Raw genomic sequence first — 15,001 nt, forward strand, 5'->3', positions numbered from 1 at the left:
AGTTGCTGAATCTGAGATATTTTGAAGTCACAGAATGAGAAGAAAATGCAGAGTGCATGTGATTTGTGCTGACATAAAGCCGCTTATTTTCATATCTCTTTCATTCCATTGTATTTATGATTTATGTAATTCGGTAAGAAACTTCTGGAGGTTTACAGATTAGCCTGAAATTATACACAGAGTTTAATTTATGGTATAAAACATAAAGATATGGGCCAGGAGGTGGCACAGAGGCAAAGGCAGTTGCATTCTACGTGTCTAGCTGTGAAGTTCTAGTCCTGGACCCACATGCTTGAGAAACATGCCAGGTACGTGTGTGTGCATGTTTGCCCAAAATTCTGAGAGGAGAATGGAGCAGAAGGGATTGCTGAGTGACCCTCCTCCCAGGGAGTGATTTCTCACTTTCCATCTCTCTCTCTCTCTGTCTCTGTCTGGCAAGCACATGCAACTTAAAGAACAAACAAATAAACAAACAAAAATCAAGATACTAAAAGCTCACAAAAATATTTTCAAGATGATTATTGTAAAATTAGAATCAGTTGTATATTAAAGAAGGAATGATTGTAGTCCAGGGTGTTTTTAGGGGGACAGGAATAAGCCAATATGAGATTTGGAGGGGCACTCTCACTTCTTTGATTAATATTTCACCATTCCTGTCTGAGTTTCAGTACTGGAATGCCAATAAAACAATTCTACAATTCTTTTCTCCAAAAGAGTTTGGAATTTATTTATTTATTTTTTGGAGAGATTTTTGCTGTAGGGTGCATGCACTAGCCAAACAGAGAGAGACAGAGAGACAGAAAGCAAGAAATCACCCCCCCAGGGGGGATGGCCATGCCACAATCCCTTCTCCTCCATTCTCCTCTCGGGATCTTGGGCACACACACATGTGCCCGGCGTGAGTTTAAGCCACAGGGTCCGGGACTCGAACTGTAGTTGACTACATGGGAGTCCAGCGACATAGCCATTATGCTAACTGCTGATCCAATAACATTACTTTTTAAAAGTTAACCATTTCTTTAGGAACTAGCCCAATCTGGTGCTGTGGAAGAGAGGACAGGATGATCACAGTGGAAAGTCCCACAGGGGGGACCCATCTGCCCTACACGTTCCTGAGATGCAAACGAGGTCTGCCTCCACTTTCCAATCCCCAAGTAAGGAACTCAGTGCCTTGGAGGTTTTAGCATCCTTACGCCTTGTTTGGCGAGCTGACTGCATGCACATATACACTACAATCCGAGTTGCTATGTGAACTGTTCAGTATCTGTTTATTTAAAGCATCTTAGTAACCATATTAGAGTTAATCTTTTGATAATACATCACAAATCTGGAAAGCAGAAGAGAGGAAGAATTGTGCAATGCATAATATTATGGCTGTAATGTCACGAGGAAAAGTTCATATCATGCGCTGCTACTTATGTGCTTCAGAAAGTTATATAACCTCTTCAAAATCCACTTTGTTCCCCTATAAAAAAATAGATGGTACTATTCATTCATTTTGGTTTTAGTGAGAATTAAATGGAAGGACACATCCTTCAATATCACCTGCTAAAAATTCCCTCTCCCCCATTTTTGGTAATCAACCATCAAATCTCATGAGCGTCATTGTTACTTTCCTCATGACTTTCTTGTTTAAAACATATTTAGAATGAGAAAATAAAGTGCTTAAAGATGGTTATCTTAGGAAGAAGTAGGAACAGTAGCACACAAAACAACTCCTTTTCAAGAAAAAATAAATACACCCAGACAACTTAATAGGGAAATCTTATTACCTTTTTAAAGATCAGATGATTTCAATGACATTATCATTTCCATAGCAGCCAGATTGGCACATGGTCTTGGTCTTTAAAAATGAGACTTTAAATGTCTCTTTAACATGATCATGACATTGCTATTAAAATGTGACAGACTGCACGTGAAGAGACAATTATGAATTTAGGTTACTTATAAGTAACCTAACTGCATGATAAATCAATCCATTGACATAAATCGTGAAACCACATGCTTTTATGTTAAAGGGAGTTTTGTTTTGTTTTGTTTTGTTTTGTTTTGTTTTGTTTTGGAGAGGTTTTTGCTATAGGGCGCGTGCGCTCGCCAGACAGAGAGAGACAGAGAGACAGAAAGCGAGTAATCACCCCCCAGGGGGGATGGCCATGCCGCAATCCCTTCTCCTCCATTCTCCTATCGGGATCTTGGGCATGCACGCACACACGCCTGGCATGAGTTTTAAGCCACTGGGTCAGGGACTCGAACTGCAGTTGACTAAGTGGGAGTCCAGCAAGCGACATAGCCATTATGCTAACTACTGGTCCCAAAAGGAGTTTTTTTAAAATGCACACCCAGTGTTAATTTTATAAGTCCCAGTAAAATAAGAATTGATTGTTTCCTTAACATGATAAACTATGTGTATCTTGAAAAAAGAACCAGTATCAGGGACCAGCAGGTGGCATGGTAGTTAAGGCTCTTGACACTCCCACATGGCTGACCCCAGTTTGAATCCTGGACCTGGTGGCTTGCTTTCTCACTTTCCCTCTCTCTCGGTCCCTGTGTCTCTCTCTGGTCAAATTAAAATAAATGAACAAATAAATAAATAATTAAAAGGAAAAGAACTGGTGTCATGCTGAGAAACTTAAATTGGGAAAAGAGTAAAATGCTGGCCACCATCCATACTATTTAGCATTGTATTATGTTATTAGCCAATAAAGTTAGATAACAGAAACAAGTTAGAGGCATAAGAACTGGAAATAAGAGGGATCAGCAAGTGGTGTGATGTGATGGTTGAGGTGCTGGACTCCCACGTGGTCAACTGCAGTTCAAGCCATGGACCTGGCAGCTTGCTTTCTCACTTTCTCTCTGGGAAGCACATGTGCCCTATAGTAAATTAAACTATTAATAGTAAATAAGTATTATTGAATAAATAATTCTTTAAAAAAATAAAAAGGAATTGGAATGGAAAAGACAAAGTGATCTCTATCAGTAGATGAAATGATCATGTGTATCGAAAACCCAAGATAATTGGATAAAAAAATTAAATGATAGGAATTCAATAAGGTTACAAGCACTTACTTCCAATATATTTTCTCCTCCATTAAATTTTGAAAAGATTTCTAGTTAAGCTCTGTTGTAGTCCACTATTGTGCTAACAGAAATACTGGAAGTTGAGTGAATTATAACAGATAGAGTTTTTCTGGCTTATGATTCTTGAGCCTGGAATGTCCAATGGCATGAGACTGGCATCAGGCTGGACTCTGGTGCCATGTCCCACCATGGTCAGCAGAAGGAGAGACAATGGTGGGTGTGCAGTACTGGACTCTCGGTTCTTCTCCCTAGTCCACCATCTCCTTTAAGAAGCTGAATATTTAAGGATTAAGAGAGAATGATAATGTGTATAGTAGCTTCGACTGGATTGGTGTGAGGTGTACTTGTGCTGGCTAAATTCACGTTATAAGCCAACTATGTGCCGTGATTGAATGTATAAAACAAACTAAAAAAAAAAAAAAGAAAGAAAGAAAGAGAGAATGGACATGTTGCTGATATTAGCAGTCATCTACTTTTGATGGCCTAGTCATGTCATGTTTGCTCCCAAACAGAAAGTGAAGTTGTAAATGTGGTCTAAGGGACCAACACGAAGGCATGAAGGGTGCTGGAATTGCTAGATAAAATCAAAGAACCCACTCAATTTGGTTTCTTAGCTTTATCTCAAATTCTCTCTCATTCTACATGAAATACAAGTTGAAAGATTAAAGGATTGTGATTTTTTTTTAAAAGAAAGTTCTTTAAACTTTCTTTTCTTTCTTTCATTCTTTTTTCTTTTTAGATGTTTTTGCCTTAGGGCACATGTGCTCACCAGGGGGAGAGACAGAGAGAGGCAAAGAGAGAGATAATGAGAGGGATAGTGAGAAATCACCCCCTGAGGGGATGGCCATACTGCAATCCCTTCATCATTCTTCTCCCAGGGTCTTGGGCACACACACACACACATCCTGTGTGGGTTTCAAGCCACCAGGAGTCCAGTGATGTAACCACTATGAAATCTTCTGGCCCCCAAAAGAGTTCTCTAGAACAGTTAGTTTGCAATTTTTCATGGAATGTTCTATAATTTCTACAACTTTTGCTAATGTCACAGTATGGACACCTAAATACGTAGACAAATATCTTGGCTATGCTGATTGAAACAATATAATAAACGTATACACTTCCGATGATACAGAGGACTTGTGCTGCCTGTTATGATAAATTAGATACCATGAGCAGGAGTTTCTTAGATTTCTTTCATTTAAGGTAAATCATGGAAGTAGATTAGAATGAAAGATTTCTTGAAGAAATTAAACTTTATACAATTTTAGGAAACATGGGGGAATTTTATCAAATGGAAATTCTTGTGCCGTTTCTACTTCATAGTGTTATTAAAGGATCTATGTGAGTTCCAGGAATCGTGCAGAGGTGGTACAGTGCTGCTGCAGGACCCTAGAGCCACATGAGAAGGCCAGGGTTAGGATCTCTGGCCAATCTGAGCAGGCATGGCTGGCGCCCCTCTATAAATTGTTGTCTGGAAGACTGGGGGAAGGACCATGGCATGGCAAGACCCTGTCAAGGGTACTTCTCTTGATTGCTCTCTTTCTCTATCAATGAACAAATACACATCTATATATGTGTGTGTGTGTGTGTATATATATATAGTTATTCAAAAGAACTGATAGAGAAGCAACTCAAAATGGCAGAACAAAAATACCAGTCACGTTCTTTGAGTTAAACGTTTTTAAAGGCTGTTTCAAGAGACAAGCTACAATGCCTTTGAAATATGTAGTTATTACACAGAAAAGGATCAAGGTACCTTTCTTTACTCTGAAATTTTAACATTTAAATTTCTAGTTAAGGATATGACCAGCAATCCCTTCTGCTACTTTCTTCAAATATATCCCACTCCGAGACAGATCCAGGTTTTGTGAGGCCTCAAGCATTTGCAATTTGTGAGTGTCTCTCTGAGAAAAGGAATGCAAAATCACAAGCATAAAAATAGGTTTGAAAATTAATATTAATGTAAAAATTTAAAGGATATTAAAATAAAGTACTGTGGGCTAAATACACAAGTCCCTTTCTTCTCAGACTTCTTCTAAGAAGAAAGCAATTTATAACTAATTCCTAGACAGAAATGTTTTCTGTGGTTATTTAACTTAGCTACCTGAACACTATGGCAATCTTAGCAAACTCCAGCACTCACAGAGGCGACACCATGTGGGGACTCTGAAGCTTAAGTTTCCACAGGTTTATGGCAAATCTACCTCTGATTCTACTCTAAATAAGTCCAGGTCACATCAAACCAGCAAGCAATAAATAGCAAATTCAGCCCACATTGCATTTTCATCAAGTATTATGCATTAAAACCAAATTTCAAATGAATGGTTAACCTAGATTTTTAGTAGCTTAGTCCTTTTGGAAAAAGGTGTTTTTCAACCTTATCTATACATCTGAATGATCCAGGCACTGTTAGAAACTACCAATGCATGGACCTCACTTCAAGATTCTGATTTTTTAGTCATTCCTGGGGCCTGAGCATCAATAGATTTTAAAAGCTGTTGAAGCATAACCAAATTCACTTGCAGGTATGTCCATCATCCTGGCAGGCTGGAGGGCTAGGGGGATGATCATGGCATGGTGAGTTACTGTTAAAGGTCTCTGTCTCTGAATAAGTAAAACTCACTCTCCAAGTCATTCTAACGTGTACCCCAAGTCAAGAATCATTAACCTAAGCAGTTGAAAGACTCTAAAATATTTATCATATTAATCTAATGAAATTTGCATTCTGACTGGTGGTTGAAAATTACCCATACATTTATCTCTTAATTTCAATTGCTGAAAGGGTCAAACCTTGTATAGACATTAGGTGCCCACTTAATGGCCATATGTAGAGGAAAGAGGAGAGTCAGAAAGGGAATAGGGAAAATGTCAACTTTTCTTTTTGCTAGAAGAGGAATCAGACAAATAAAAAGGGATATGATACACTTCTGTCAACTATAATAATATATCAAATGAAAAAAAAAATGAAAAAAAAGTACCAAGCAAGGTAATGGAGTATAAGTAGATGTTAGATATTCCTGGATGATTCAAAATTGCTAGTTGTAGCATATCTGTAGGTGGGGGCTTTTTTTCAGACATCAAATTAAAGATTCTGACAGCATGACATGTTATGACATGATAAGTTCTGTCATTTTGATTTTCCTTTCTTTCTTTTCTATCGGTTTTATTTAATAGCAAGCATGAATTTTCTGGACACTATTGTAGCAATTATCATTCAGCCATTCAGTGTACCAAGGAGAAGGAAGAATGGCAAAATAAATAGATAAAATGAAATAAAATAAGATTGCAGATACAAGGTAAGAAAGAAAATCATTGCTCCACTTTGAATAAAAATAGAAAGTGTCAGTTAAGGAAAAAATGTTTCTTTAATCGTATATTTTGATATTGCATGTGATCCCATTTAACTCTAGAGCTGGCACGAGCTGAAAGCAAAAGCTGTATCTATTCAGATCAAAAAGAGTTGAGGGCTAGAAAAATGACCTAATTCAGTTGTTTTTAAAATCCTTTTGCAGTGGAATCCTTTCTTCCAACACAGTCTTACTCTGAAGCTGAATATGGAAACAGAAATAGCAGAGCTGGCCTGGGTGAGAAGGAACCTGAGAAAGTTCAGATGAGCCCTTGATCGGCTAGGATGAAAGTGCCTCATGACTTTTCTTACACTTGCAGCCTCCCCGGTAGCATATCCTCAGAACCCAAAGAGGAATGTGGGAACAGCCTAAAAACCAGTAATTCAGATCTTAGATTCTGTTAACAAAACAGATTTATTATTATTATTTATAAAATGCAATGGATCCCATTGGTAATAGACATAAGAAAATAATGCTTTATTTCCTATCTTATTAATGTGCAAATTCGATGGCTTTAAAACAAAATTAAAATGTGTAATACAATTGATTTCATGATACACTCACTGAGCTTCTCCACATATAAAGAACTTTACCAGAAGCTACAGGTAAAGGACTAAACAAAATGAGAGAGTGGGTACAAAGGAAGAAAGATCTTTTTTGCTTCTCTTTAATGGTTGAAGGTTGCATGTGCCTGCCAGAGAGAGAAAGGGAGAGTGAGAAAGCACTCCTTCACCAGAGCATGGTCACACTACAGTCCTCTCCCTCCATTTCTCCATCCCATAAGTACTCTGGGCATGCATGCCCTTGACCCTGGCATGTTTTTTAAGCAGCCAGGTTTGGAATTTTGTTCCATAGTCTACTATGGAGATCTGGCTCCTGATACACCCTTAACCACTGCACTGTAGGTCCAGCCTCAACCAATATCTTACTTTTTCAAGAATTATTTTAACTTTATTCATTATTATATTCAAATTTGACCAGAGAGAGAGAGAAAGAGAGGGAAGATGAGAAAGGAAGCCACCAGGTCCAGGTCTTGAACCATGGTTGGCCATGTGGGAGTCCAGCATTTTAAACCACCATGTCACTTGCTTGCCCCTCAAGCAGTATCTTTTAATCAACTTTATATTTGGACTATTGTTTGAGCATCTATTATGAGCCAGACACTACTGAAAACATAAGCGACCAAAACAGAAATGCATTTAAGCACTCCAAAGCTCTTACATTCCAACAGGGGAAGAGAGAAAATCAGTAATAAGCATTGGAAATAACTAATGTGAGAGGGTGACATGAACAAAGAAAGAGGGCCTGGAAATATTTGATGTGTAGTTACAAATAGTAATGGAACTTTCTGGCCAATTGAATGGTTGGATAGAATGATAGAAAAAAAGGATTATTCTAAAGTTTTGGCCCATGGAAATAATGGGGTTCACGTTGACTAGGATTGGTTTAGTAGCTTTTGGGAAGATCAGAAATTCAGCTTGGAACATGTTAGGTTGTGAAGTCTACTGAATCCGAGTAGAAGTCATGAGTGAGTTGAAGAAATGCATCAGCAGTTTAAAACAGGTCTTCAATGGGGACTGTATTTTTGGGATTCATTGTCAAAAATGTAATATTCAATGTCTGGAGTCCAATAAGATCATCAAAAGATGAAACCTAAAGAGAACAAAGGTGTGTACCCTGGGGCAACATTGAAATGAAAAAGGTTTAAGGAAGAAGAGGCATTTTAGAGGGGCCTCAAATACTGATCAAAGTTTTTATTGGCATACACATTAAAATAAAAGCCTGCTTTTGATGATTTGGTTTCCAATAACTAATTATGTAACTGATATGGAAAGGGTCAGGTTTTCTCATTTTACCACTGTGTAAGTATTGGCTTTGCAAATGTTCAAAGGACTGTGTTGACCTGGATCATGGCGTTCTCAGTCCAGCTGTGTGGGTCACCTACAGCTCAGAGTATATGAGAGCTACCTTTAAAAACTATATTAAAAATGTGTATTATATAAAAACTATGTTTGCATTGCAAATTTTTTACACCAAAATAAATTTATGCTTTAATTCCATTTTTTTTTTTTATGAATTCTTAAGTCTCCTCATATGGGCAACCTCAGTTTTAGAGAGATTGACTTCAGTCAAGAAAGAGTCATTTAGGGCCAGGCGGTGACATGGCAAAAATCTGGCTGGACCTACATGGGAAAGTTCCATATCCCAGGCCCTCTTTGAGCACGCTGGGTACACATGCATGATTATTCTCTCAGCTGGCTGAGAAGGTAGATTGTGCTGTGAGAACTCTGTTGGGGATGCCCAGTTTTCTCTCTATCCATCTCTCTCTCTTTCTTATGGAAAAAAAAATAAACAAAAAATTAAAAAGAGAGAGTCATCTCTAAGCCAGTCATTTCTAAAGGTAGAATTTGTTGTCATCTACTACAGAAAGACATATTTCCAAATTTAGATCAAGGTCAAGTCAAATGCCTCCTAGTATTTTAAAATCTATTATCGTAGTACTCTGAAGTCATAATGCACATGTGCAACTAACCTTCTCCTTGACTTCTCTCTCCTAGTATGCCGTTTTCTCCAACACAACTGAATTCTCACTGCTCTAAATGAACCCTCTGCCTGTCCCCACCTCCCCCTGCCCAGTGCTTTTGTTTGTGGTACTATTTCCACACACGATGCTCTCCTTTCCAATGTCTCCATTTCCAGTGCTGTTAGTTTTTTATGCCATAGCTAATATGCTAGCTCCTTGTAGAATCCTCCTACACTGGTCTCCCAAGACAAATGATTTTCCTTTCGTCAATGGCGACACTTTGTCTATGCCTCTTTCATAGGACATGTCAGTGTCAGCTTTATACTGGAACTTTGTATGATGGTATCTGGCCTCCTGTTGGAATACCAATATTTTGAAGAGAGGAATTAAGAGTTACTTGAACAAGCATAGATAGACCCAGGAATGTAGGAGATGTAACAAAAATATACAGTATTAACACAAAAACATGTTTTCCTAGAATGTATCTGTGAGTCAAAATTTGGCCTTTTTCTTTATTTCTTTTTTATCTTTCAAAATTTAGTGGAAAATGGAATTTAATTTAATCTAATTTAATTAAAGTTTATTTTGGTGCAAAAACATTCTGAAATCCATGCACAGTTTTTTCACAGTAGACACTTTCCATGACATTTTGAAGACCTCGTGTATAGATGCAAAGACAATGAGGATTAGTTAATAAGGTTAATAATTTAACAGATCGTTATGGTGGCGATTTTTATTCTGTGAAGGAAAGAACAATCATGGGACCATGGAGTAAGTTCTATTTTATTGGACACTTACTGCTACACGTCAAGTGCTTTGTAGCTGATCCTCCTTAGCCCTCCAAAGAATATATAAGCTACACGCTTAATATTTCCATTTGGTGGGTGAAAGAGATGAGATTCCAAGAAGTGAAATAATCTTCCCAAAGTCACTTGACTAATGTGGTACAGAGACTGAGGTTCTTTGATACCTAACTCGCTACCCTTTCCTCTTACAGTATTACACTGCCTCCCCAGATCTTTGGCTTTTATTTCCATGCTATAAGTTCAATGATAACGTTTTGAAGATTTCTTTCATTTAAATGCAAATGTACGGAAAAATTAAAAGTCAAGTAAACAGCTCTACAACACAAAGTCTGGGGCAACTGAAGATTACCGGAGAGCCTGTCTTGAAGGGTGCTGAAGGGTTAAATCAGGAAGCAAATGTGCAAGACCCTTTGGTACCTGAAAAACAAGGATTATTGAAATAAGCTGCTCCCCTCTGTAACATGGCAGGGGGACTACGTCTAATTAGAAGTATTAAAATGGACCTTAAGCAGTTGACTTGTTTTTCACACTCCTTTCTAGGAAATATCTCTAGAAACACGGAAGTTGTTTTGATTCTAAATGTGTTTATCTTAATAAAGTACTTTTTAAATGATCTTACAGAACAGTCAGTTCTGCAAGACAGAGCCTGTGCTGTCAGAGCTCTGAAATTCAAAACAAAGCCTAGCAATAAATTGATAATTCAGAGAACGTATAAAAATAGAGCCTTGGATCACTCCTGGGCATTAGTACACATTTTTTTTTTTCCTAAAGAAGAAAGGAACTTTCTGTTATCTCACAGTCTCTCCATTAGCAGCTGAGATCAAAGGGGGAAAAAAGCTGTCGTTTTTATTGTTGTTTAAGATTCTCATGGAGTAGGTAGCCCGAAACTTGGCCCTTGGTCTAGGGCTGAGGTCCAGCCAAGATTCTGAGGGTTGGGGAAATTTGCTGTGCTCTACAAACTCAAATTAAAGAAGAAATTCATTATTTAGCTAAATGCCTAAAAGGGATACCATGCCCTGAACCCTGCAGGAGATAACTGGGGATATGGAGAGAGAAACAGCAGCCCCCTCTTCAAAGGGCTCAGTCTGTTAGGTGAGAGGGAGATCCAGTAACAGATGAGGGTGGGGCAAGATCAGGCTGGAGGCCATTTAAATTCCCCAGGTTCCATGAAATAAGGCTAACACTGCATCAGAAGAGAAATGGAGATAGTCCAATCCCGAAGGGCAAGGAAGACGTTAAATGTGTATTTATTATATTGAATGTGTAAATATTGTCTTAAATAGATAATTTAGCATTTGGAATCGCACAGCTAATAGAGTTAATGTTGGGTTGTGGTCTGGTCAGCATGAGAGGGAGTGGCTCTCACACTGACCGTGTCATAGAGACGGAAACAGAATCCCACAGTGTGGCCCTGGTATCTGCACTTCTAGAACTCTCTCAGGTGTTCATTAGTATATCAGATTATAGAAAGACAGGTAAATCATTTCCCGCAAAGAAGGGATGGGTAGATAGAGAAAACATTTTCAGTTTTAGCTGGGTTGTAGAAAAGTTGGAAAAGAGATAAAAGAAGAAGTAGGAGAGTGAAGAAAGACAGGAGGAAATCTATAAATGTGTACTCCTGCTCCTGAGACCATGGCAAGATTGTTTCTGATCCTCCGTCCGGCTGTGGGTCATCTAACCAAGCAAAGTACTGTATTCTGTTAAAGTTAAACCCAAGTTTACTCTGCATGCCTATCTGTTTCGGTTGTAAAGGGAACAATTTATCTCTATTTACCTTTCCTTAAGAGTAGGAATTTGCAATAGACTTGTCTATACATTTTTTTTGGTGAGAGGCTTTTGCTAGAGGGTGCGTGAGCTCGCCAGAAAGACAGAGAGAGACAGAGACAGAAAGCGAGAAATCATCCTCCAGGGGGATGGCCACGCTGCAATCCCTTCCCCTCCATTCTCCTCTCGGGATCTTGGGCACTCATGCACACGTGCCCGGCGTGAGTTTAAGCCACCGTGTCTGGGACGTGAACTGCGTTCGACTACATGGGAATCCAGCAACATAGCCATTCTGCCAACTGCTGGTCCCCAGTAGATTTGTCTTTGAAGTCCTTCTCTTTTTCTCTCAGCTCTCCCAGAGAACAGCAGATTAATGGGGCACACAAGGCACTCTTTCAAATAATGATCTATATATTTTACACACACTCTCTCACACACTTACCTGTCTATAGAATGAGAGAAAGTACACACCTACTATGTGTTGGCCTGAACCCTTTTAGTATGAGTTGATGATACATTGAAATCCTTATTTTTTGAACCTGTCGTATTAGTCAGGTTTCCCTGCAGAGACAGAACCAATAAGAGGTCGCTAGACAGACAAGAGAAGAGAAGGGATGTGTTAGGAGAATTGGCCGAAGTGATTATGGGCCTGAGAAGTCCCACCACAGGCTGTGTGCAAGGAGGAACAAATGGGATGCTGGTGGCAAGGACAAGCCCAAGTCCAAAGGTCTCAGAGCAGGGAAGCCTATGGTGCAGCTGTATCCAAGGCCCAAAGCCTGCAAACTCGGGGGACCTCTGGTGTAGGCCCTGGATCCTGAAGGCAGATGAACCTTAAATTCTGGTGTCAAGGCAGCAGCAGTCTATTTAGCACCCCAAAAGGGACCAGTCTGCCTTCTGTATGTGTTCTTTCCAAGACCCCAGGCCACTAGATGGTGCCTGCCCACACTGAGGGCAGGTCTTCCCCATCTGGTCCACTCAGACTCGCATGTTAACCTATTCTGGAAATACCTCACAGACAAAGCCAGAATAATGCTTCCCCAGATTTCTAGGTATTCCTTAATTTAGTGACGTTAACACCTATAATTAACCTTCACACTTGTGAATATGACCTTATTTGGAAATGCGGTCTTTGCAAATGTAATCAAATAAGGTGAGGCTGTTAGGGAGGGCTCTAATTTAATATGACTGGTGTCCTTTTAAAGAGAGGAAATGGAGACAAAGACACAGAGTGCCATGTGATTACAGAGGCAAAGACTGAAGTACAGGAGCCACAAGCCAGGGAGCAGCCGGGGCTGGAAGCTGGAAGGAGCACAGACGGGCCTCTCCTAGGGACTTGGATGGAGCGTGACCCTCCAGCAGCTCAGTGTCATACACCAGTCTCTGGAACCGAGAGAGAGTATCTTTCTGTTGTCTCAAGGTCGCCAAGCTTGTGATCCTTCATTACAATAAGCTAACGTACTTACCTTACACATGGTAGGCATGAATATCATCTACTTTATATATGGCAGGTGAAACGTATAGTGGTCTATACTCAAAAGGAAGGAGATAAGTGCACTCTTCTTTTCTAGTCTGTCATGTGGAGACACCGTGAAACAATTTAACAAGTAGTCCCCTAAGATGAGATGTTTGTTGAACGGAAAGGAACTGACATGTATGTACCATGGTAGGTACATACAGCAGTGACCCCTAATTTAGCTGGTGGGGAATGTAGTGGGCAAGGAAGGTCAAAGATAGGGTTCCCCGAGGGGGGCCTGGTTCACATGTTCTTATAGGGCTCCTCAGGGAAATGAGCACATGTTACCGGGTAGTGCTTCGATGCATGAGAAAATACAACAGGGCCAGGCTGGAGTTGGTCAGCCCTGTGAAGAAATCCTACTTGAACACTTACTCTCCGAAAAACAGCAAGGGGAAATTTCAGGTCAGTGTCCTTTAAAATGTGTTTCTTTGGATGAATTCCTTAAACCAGTTGGTAGTAAATTTTTCTCAACTTGGACAGGCAGAATGTGGTACTCAAGTAATCCAGATATTTGGGTGAAAGTCTTCATATTTCCATTATTTGATAAAGATATTGTTTTGGGTTAAATTACTTAACTTCTCTAATATTCAGGCGTTCATACCAAAAAATGAAATGCTACAATGAGGATTCTGTTGGAATGTCAGAAAACCTGGCCTAAACTGGTTTAAGATGGAGAAAAAAAAATTTTTTTTTTCATTTTACATGATGGAAGAGATGAAAGATGGATATTGACCAGATAAAGCTTGATCCAGGACTCGAACAAGACCACAGGGATCTGATTTCTCTAACTGTAGTTTCATATCACCACTTCGGGGTTTTGTCCTACACAGTTTCCTTTCTTAAAGTACAAAACCCAGCAATTCTCAAGAATATATCACCGTTAGCCACAGAGGAAAATAGGGATCTTTCTGTGAAGTTCCAGGAGAAATATCACCATCGTTCGTATTGTTTATGACAATGCTAATTTTTTCAGACTTGCTTCACCTATACCATCCATCCACGGAAATTCAATTAACAAGTAGAAAAGGGATGACTCCCCAGAAGGAAATTGCAATTTATTAAGGGTCAGAATGAGTGGACAGCCACAATAACCCAGGTTTCTATAAGGTGTAGAAGTAAGGTGACGCAAAAATGGGTCAGAACTGCATATGGCATATAGAAAGAAATGAGCCATTTCTTTCTATGTTTTTAATTTCTAAAGAACAAGTACACCTGCCATAGAGAGATGGGGAGGCAGAGAGAGGAGAGAGTATATCCAGTGGGGCATGGTTATGTTGGCATCTCTGCTCCTCCCCTTGTCCCTCCTGTAAGAATGTGGGGCGTGCACACCTATGTGCTTCGTGTATTTTCCAAGTTGCTGGGGCCGGGAGTCAAACCATGATCAACCATGTGGAATTCAGCTCACATAACCACTATGCTACAGGGCCAGTCTGGAATTGAGCCATTTCAATCACAGCCTTATTTTATGAGCGCATAATGTTTAAGTATGCCCCAGATTAAAAATAACCACTGACATCAAAGACAAGAAGATGTGCTAAAATTGTGCCTCAGGGCTAAAACATGAAGCCTTCTGTGAACCATGTGAGGTATAAAAACGCATGCCTGTGTGACTGTGAAAGTGCTTGATTTTTCTTTGTGAACTTTCTTTTGGGGGATTATCATCTTGGTCTGTCTTCTCTTAAGTGCCTAGTGTACTAAGAGGGGCCGTGGGTCTCCTGCTTGGACAACTAAGTCCTCTCTCCCATCCCATTCTGAAATTGTATCTTAAGAACTAGAAAGGAACCTAAGGGACAGAGATCTGGGTCTGTTTCCTTGACTTGCCTATTTTGTAAAAAAATATTCCTATGGGTTTCATGAGATCTCTTGCAGTTGATAGCCTATGCTGAAACGGATTGCCTGATTTCACCTATAAATGCAGAGTGTTCACAAGCCTGACACACCCTTTTGGTCTCACTCTCTTTCTTGC

Source organism: Tupaia chinensis, unplaced genomic scaffold (genome assembly GCF_000334495.1).
Source record: "Tupaia chinensis unplaced genomic scaffold, TupChi_1.0 Scaffold000555_1, whole genome shotgun sequence".
Classification (NCBI taxonomy): domain Eukaryota; kingdom Metazoa; phylum Chordata; class Mammalia; order Scandentia; family Tupaiidae; genus Tupaia; species Tupaia belangeri.